Source organism: Cricetulus griseus, chromosome 7 (genome assembly GCF_003668045.3).
Source record: "Cricetulus griseus strain 17A/GY chromosome 7, alternate assembly CriGri-PICRH-1.0, whole genome shotgun sequence".
Lineage (NCBI taxonomy): Eukaryota > Metazoa > Chordata > Mammalia > Rodentia > Cricetidae > Cricetulus > Cricetulus griseus.
Window position 1 is genome coordinate 9,224,723 of NC_048600.1, and position 8,080 is coordinate 9,232,802.

The following is an 8,080-nucleotide window of genomic DNA, read 5'->3' on the forward strand; positions in this document are numbered from 1 at the left end:
CCTGACAGGACCATAACAGTGACAGCGCCGCCTGGATTGGCTGTTTGTAATCTGCTCTTCCATTGGCTCCCGGGGAAGGGTTCTGATTGGCCCTTCCTGTTGTTGATTACGGAAATCGACCTCGCACCGGAAGTTGCCTCAGAAATCTCTGTTCCGCCCTCTGCTGTTTGCTTAAATAGTCTACTCCATCTGGTTCCCCATCTTCAGGTTTTATAAACACGTCATTTTCGTTGTTGTCAAACAATTTGAGAGGTTAGTCGTGTGGGAATGGTTCACGCTTGTATTCCCAGCACTGTGGAGGCTGAGGCAGGAGAATGACTGCGAGTGCGTGACCAGCTTTGACTATGAAGTGAGCCTCTATCTCAAAACAAAAGCAAACCCACGAAAACTACTTAAGTTTCAAGACTTCAATCCCTCATCTCTGCTACCTTTACTAATTAATTGTGTAGAATGTTGACTTCGTTGTATGTTGTTTCAAGACTTGGTTGCCTCACCTGTGATACAAAGGGGGCTAGATTGGAGGACTGGCATAGTACGGCTGTAAATTGCTACCTACACTCTAGGCATAGTCTAGCCAAATTCCTTTATGAGGAAGGCAACAGGCCAGCGAGGATAAATTAGTACGTGTAAGTCCCCTTGCGTCTACCCATTGCTGGTTTCATCTGTCCCAAAGCTTACAAACTCATCTAAATTTTTATTTTTAAAGTTTTATTTTGTGTGTGGGTGTGCCTGAGAGTCTTTATGTGCACCACACGGGTGCAGGTGCCTGCAGGAAGCCACAAGAGGGCTTCAGATCCCCTAGTACTGGAATTATGGCAGATTTGCACCACCTGAGTGGGTACAGGGAATCCAAATTCAAGTCTGCAAACACAGCAAGTGCTCTTAACCTCTGAGCCATCTTTCCAGCCCCACCCCCGGTATGTTTATAGTCTTAAAATGTACATTTTATTATTTTTAATTATGTAAATGTGTATACACATGAGTGCAGGTTCCTGTGAGGTTAGAAGACAGTATCAGATCCCCTGGAAATGGAGTCACAAGCAGTGGTGAGCGACCTGACAGGGATGCTGGGAACAGAACTTGGGGGCCTCTGCAAGAGAAGAATGGGATCTACTATATGAGCCGTCTCTTTGGTCCCTATTTATGTTGTTTTTTTTTTAATTTTCCGAGTGAGAGTTTCTCTGTAGCTTTGGAGCCTTTTCTAGAACTCTCTCTGTAGACCAAGCTGGCCTCGAACTCACAGAGATCCGCCTGCCTCTGCCTCCCGAGTGCTGGGATTAAAGACGTGAGGCACCAATGCCCAGCGTCTACCTATGTTTTTAAATGTTCAAATAAATATAATTAAATTTAATTTTCAAGGTACATAAAAGTGGCTTCCAATTTGGGGTGTTCTAAGGTCTATTGTAAAACACGTGCAAAGATGTACATTGAATCTGTAGTGGAGCAAAGGAAAGGCATAGCCTGAACTATCTTAAAAGGGATTCAGGGACATTTTGATACAGGTATTCAAAGGATGAATGGAAATTTACACAAAAATAAATAAAAGTGTACGTGTTCTGGTTTACTGGACTTTGGAAACTGGAAGTCATGGAGTTTTTTGTCATTTTGTCTTTTTTTTCCCCCTCAGGGCTGAGGATGGACCCAGGACCTTGTACTTTCTAGGCAAGTGCTCTACCACTGAGCTAAATCCCCAACCCCAGTCATATAATATAATAGCAGCAGCAAGGCAGAGTATGATGGTGCACACCTTTAATCCCAACACTGTAGAGGCAGAGGGAAATCTCTATGAGTTCGAGGCCAGCCTGGTCTACAGAGTGCATTCCAGGCCAGCCAGGGTTACACATAGAGAAACCTTGCCTATTTTTGGTTGTTTGTTTTTTGTTTTACAAAACAGGGTTTCTCTGTGTAGCTCTAGCTGTCCCAGCACTCACTTTGTAGACCAGGCTGGCCTGGAACTCACAGAGATCCGCCTGCCTCTGCATCCTGAGTGCTGGGATTAAAGGTATGTGCCATCACCGCCCAGCAGAAACTTTGTTTTAAAGCAACAACAACAACACATAGATTAGTCCTGCTCTCAACCTTGATCAGGTAAACCTTTTACAATGGGAAGGAGCTAATTCAGAAACATAATTAGCCCAAGTCTTCATAATGAGATCCTGCCTCCAAATAATGAAAACAAGTTGTAGGGTTCTGACATAGGATTGAGGTAGTTTCAATGATTATTATCAAGTTTAGTCCAAATAGGTCAGTCCTGGAAACCAATATTTACAAGAAAAAAATGAAATTAGCAAGTTAAATATAGCACATGCACCACTCCTTTAAAGTCAATGAACCTACTGTGCAAAGGGCCAAATAGAACAAGATTCCAGAAACAAAATCAATGGTCTGAAAAATCCTGCTTGGCTTATACAGAGATGAATAAACAATTAACAACAATAGAAAAACCCCAGGCCTGGCCCCCATACGCATCAAGCCCAGGGGGAAAATACTTTGCAGTGAGATTTCAAAGCATTAGTGTTGGGATCATGGAACCAGATTTGCAGGGTTCATATCCTATTGCTTCTACTTGCTATCTCTGTGACCTTTGACAAGTATTCCCCCCTCCCTCTATTTCCTGTTCCTTATCTGTAAGGAGTTCTGAGAAGAATACAAATTCCTACTTTATGGGGTTCTTGTGATGACTGAACAGATGAATGTAAACTACTTACTGTAAAGCTTATGCGTGTGTGTGTGTGTGTGTGTGTGTGTGTGTGTGTGTGTGTGTGTATGTGTGTGTGGTGTGTGTGTGTGTGTGTGTGTGTGTGTGTGTGTGTGTGTGTGTGGTGTGTGTGTGTATGTGTGACTATATGTGTGTGTATGTGTGTGTGTGTGAGTGGTGTGTGGTGTCTGTGTGTGTTACTCATGTGTGTCTAAGTGAAGTTTTGGAAGGAAAGGAAAGAAGACAGAGCCACAGCAATATTAGAAGAGGTAACTAAGGGACTGGGGAGATGGCTCAGCAGTTAAGAGCACTGGCTGCTCTTCCAGAAGACCAGGGTTCAATTCCCAGCACCTACATGGCAGCTCACAACTGTCTGTAAATCAAAGATCTGACACCCTCACACAGACATACATGTAGGCAAAATATGAATGCAAAGAAAATAAAAATAAATTTTAAAAATTATAAAAAAGAGAGGTAACTAAAACTTTCAAACAAAGGCGAAGCAAATGCTGACATCTGTAGTTGTCCTTAGACTGCCACATGTATGCTGTGACATGGGAGCACCTAAGCCTACACACATGAACACACACACACACACATGAACACAGTACATCTTACATGTACACACAGAGCTTTTAAAAGTCAAAGAGTTCAGCTGACAGCATGGTCCTTTATCTGACTTTAGAGAAGCTACACATACTGACACACCACTGCAAATCTGCTACAGTGGTTCTCAACCTCCCTGATGCTGCGACCCTTTAATACAGTTCCTTAGCTGGGTGTTGGTGGCCCATGCCTTTAGTCTCAGCACTCGGGAGGCAGAGGCAGGGGGGATCTCTGTGAGTTCCAGACCAGCGTGGTATATAGAGTGAGTGCCAGGACAGCCTCCAAAGCCACAAAGAAACCCTATCTCTAATCCCTCCCCCCCAAAAAATTACAGTTCCTTATGTTGTGGTGACCCCCGACCATAAAATCATTTCTGTTGCTGCTTCATAATTATAATCTTGCTATTGTTATAAAATTGTAATGTAAATATCTGATATGCAGGATATCTGATAATTGACCCCCAGAAGGGTCGTGACCTACAAGTTGAGAACCACTGAGCTAGATAGAGTGCAGGAACTCACTTGGGACAAATTTTGTTTTTGTTTTTGTTTTTTGATACAGGGTTTCTCTGTATGGCTTTGGAGCCTGTCCTGGCACTCACTCTGTAGACCAGGCTGGCCTCGAACTCACATACATCTGGCTGCCTCTTCTCCAGAATGCCGCTATTATAGGTGTGTATCACCGGGCCCTGCTCAGAAAGCTCTTTTTTTTTTTTTTTTTTTTTTTTTTTTTTTTTTTTTTCGAGACAGGTTTCTCTGTGTAGCTTTGGAGCCTATCCTGGCACTCACTCTGGAGACCAGGCTGGCCTCGAACTCACAGAGATCCACCTGCCTCTGCCTCCCGAATGCTGGGATTAAAGGCGTGCGCCACCAACGCCCGGCTAGAAAGCTCTTTTTGAAACAAGTAGTTGTGCATTTTTTTTAAAAAAATAAACTCTCCAGTAGTTTGTGCAAAGACAGAGGAAAGGGTGTGCAAGAACACAGTTGACGGAAGCGCAAAGACTTCTCTATGCCAAGCCAAGTGTGTCTTAGCTTTCTGGTGTAACCAGTGATATTGAGTCTGTGTGTGCCAATGTGAGCCTGTGTATTCAGGAGGATCTTTTGTGCGTTATCAATAGTGAAAACTAATAGAGGTGATATGTCTAGCCTTGGCTATCCTGCTTGGCTATCCTGCTGGTCACTGGGCTATGACCCCAGTGACTGAGAGTACAGGTTTGCTGGGAGCCTCATAGAAATCAAGATGCAGAGATATGTTCACCCTTGTCCTCAGTGAAAATATGCTTTAACCATCCAAACCAGCTCGTTTCACTCCTCATTCTTTATGTCTCTGTCATGCAAAAGAGGGAGGCATGGTGGCTCATGCCCATAATCCTAGCTCTCAGAAGGCAGAGGCAGGAGACTCAAAAGCCCAGGGCCATTCTCGGCAATACAAGACCCTGTCTCAAAACAAAACAAAAAGAAAACAAACCAAAATCTTACTGAATATCTAAAACACATGAGCTAAGGATCCCAGACAGAAGCTGATTGGCTGATTAGAACTTTAGAAGCCACTGGGCAGTGGTTGTTACACATGCCTTTAATCCCAGCACTTGGGAGGCAGAGGCAGGCCCAGATCTCTGTGAGTTCTAAGCCATCCTGGTTTACAGAGAATTCCTGAACAGCCTCCAAAGCCATACAAAGAAAACATGTCTTGAAACCTCCCTAAAGAACTTTAGAAGCCATTTATTACCCACTTCAGTGTCTGACCCAAAAGGTCCTATCAGGCAAAACCTTTGGGATATATTAGCAAAGCTGTTAGTTCCTAACAACCCAGAAGCTAAATTTCGCTTCTGATCTGAAGCTTTTCCCAGGGGTTTCTTTGCTGTGATCTACTTACCTGATGTTTCCACCAACATATTTTAAATTATGCTGATTTATGACTTTTATTGTTCTGTTAATATAAAAACTTCCTGAAACTAAGCTGGGCATAGTGGTGCACTCTAATCCCAGCACCCGGGAAGAAGAGGCAGGCAAATCTCTGTGAGTCTGAGACCAGCTTGGTCTATGTAGGGAGTACAAGGACAGCCAGGGCTAGAGAGAGTGTGTTTCAAAAAAACAACACACACACACACACACACACACACACACACACACACACACAGGGCTACATACAGTCTGTCTCAAAAAACAAAACAAAAAGCATACACACCAAGACCAAACAAAACAAAACAAAACAAAAAAAACTTTCATGTAACAGTTACTGAAGGGACCAGCCCTCCATTTCGGCAACCATAACAGCTGAACACATGCTTGTCTGACCTTGCCTTAGTCACTAGGAGGTCAGATGTCTTCCTTGTGACAAGGAACCAATCAGAAGTTAGCTGGTGGCACTATGCTTTATGACCCTGGGTGTACTTTACAGACAAGCGCACAGCAATGACGCACAGAGCATAGCAACCACCCTGGGAGGGCCTATGGGCCATAACAACCAGTTGACCAATCAACACAGGGCAAGCCCTCCAAGCCTGGAGGCACACCAATCCTGAGCCTGTGCGTACCCCTAGACACTCCCCTTACACTGCCCTACAAGATCTCTCTCTGCAGCCGGTTCAAGCTGTCTTTTTCCAGCCATCCGCCAAGGCGGGTGGGTGAAAGACCCGAGTTAACATGGGGTTAGCTCGTTAAACAACAATAAAGCCTCATGCAGTTTGCAGCAAGCTCTCGAATCTGCCTGGTGATTGGGGTGACCTCGGTCGTGGCCTGGGACCCTGGATACCTGAGTTTTCCGGGGGTCTAACAGTTACCACTTTGGAACTCCAGGTACCCTGTTTTCCTGGGCTGTGTTCACTCATAATTAGCTCCAATAAAACTCTCTCATTCCCTTTGCTTAGAAGAACTCAATAGTTGTTAAATCTTTGCCTTATGAATAAGCAGGAAACACACAGATGTGTAAGGTCAAAGTCTCATTTCCTGGCTGCTCTGTAACTCCTTTTTCTTGTTAGAATGTGTGTCCTAACCACCTTTACTATGCTTTGTAAAAAAGGAAAACCCCATTAGCCACTTCCTCTTTTTTGTATTGTCTCCTCTGGCTGAACCAAGAAGTTTGGATCAACACTGAACAGCCTTGCTGACAATCTTCACGTAGATTAAGAAAGAAAGGAAGGAAGAAAGTTTTTAAAATGACTTTCCTTCATCCTTCAAGAGGAAGGTAACTGAATTGCTTGATCAGGTACCTTAGGGAGAGGGAATGGGTTTTAAGTCACTTTTAGAGCCAGTTACTGAAATTTGGGTTTAGGTTCATTGAAACCTTGTATCTATGAGGTTCTCCTGCAGTGGATGGTTTGCCCAAAGGGAAACTTGGGGGTGGGAGTGGCAAGTGGGTCCCCCGGAGTTGAACTGGGATTTTCTGAGTTGAAGTTTAAAGTACCCTATAGGGTGCATTTATATTTGTTTTGTGACAAAGAGTTTGAAAATGCTTTTTGGCACTGTGGAAAGGAAACCCAGAGCTGGCAGGGAGGGAGAAATCCCGGTTTGTGGGCCAGTGTTTATAGAAAGTGCTTTACAGACCCCACTGTGTGATGAGGTGTTTCCGGTCATTATCTCAGTAACCTTAGTAAACCAGTGTAGAGTGAAAACTGTGAAAAAGACGGGCTGTGCTCAGATGGTAATCAGCTAGAGAACCTGGAATCTAACCTGGTCTGCTGCCCCTGCTCCTAACAGCTCAGCACACTTCGGTCATACTGTTCATGGCTTTTACATGTTGGCTTTAATTGTTGGGTACTCATTGTAAACAATACCGGGACATTTTCATATACGTGTATAATGTGTTTTGAGTATTACCCACTCCTATGCCCTCCTAGCCTCCCATTTTGTGTTCCTCTGGGGTCCCATTAGTCCTACTTGTGCCCCTAGACAGTTTCACTTCTGTTTTCGTGACTGACAGTGACATGCATACTTTATTTGCATGGCATTAGCCATACTCAGTGAGACTGTTGGAGGCCAAAGGAGACCTAAGAACATGTTAGGTTAAAGCATATTTTACTAGAACAGTAGACAAATCACGATGACTTGACTTGACCTCTGCTCCACCTGTTTCTGTGTTTAATCGTCACAACAGTCCTAGGCTTGGGGCAGATAATTTGAGTGCTAATATTTCAGTAAAGAAAGCATAATCCAGAGGCTAGGGAGAGGCTCATGGAGGAGGGGCACTTATCTCTAAGCTCACTGACAGAGTTTGATCCCCGGGACCCACGTACTATTCCAGAAGGAGAGAACGGATTTGACAAGTTGTTCTCTCATCTCTACACAAATGTTGTGGCATACACACACACACACACACACACACACACACACCAGTCGCTGTAAAAAACATTACAATGCCCGAAAGCATATCCCAGGCAGATCAAATAACACACCTAGAAGCAGCCATCTAGTAAACTAAGAATGAGGGTTCAAATTGAAGCTTGCAATGACAAACCTGAATACACACACATGCTGGTTCCATGTGCTGTCTGTCTGCTCCCAATAATATATAGTTATTTCCCTGATTTCAGCCATGAGTTGTGTGAATGACTCCATAGACATGGGTCAAGGGGAATTTCAGTTCTCTGAGAAAGCTATGTAGTGATGTGTAAGAACATTAGCATTTAAGCAGGATATGGTAACTCAGGCCTATAATTTTAATAATGAGAAGGCTGAGGCCACAGGGTTAGCATGAGTGTGGGAATAGACTGAACTACACAGTGAGTCCCAGGCCAGACTTGGCTATGTAGTAAGACAAGTCTTGTTTCAAAGAAGA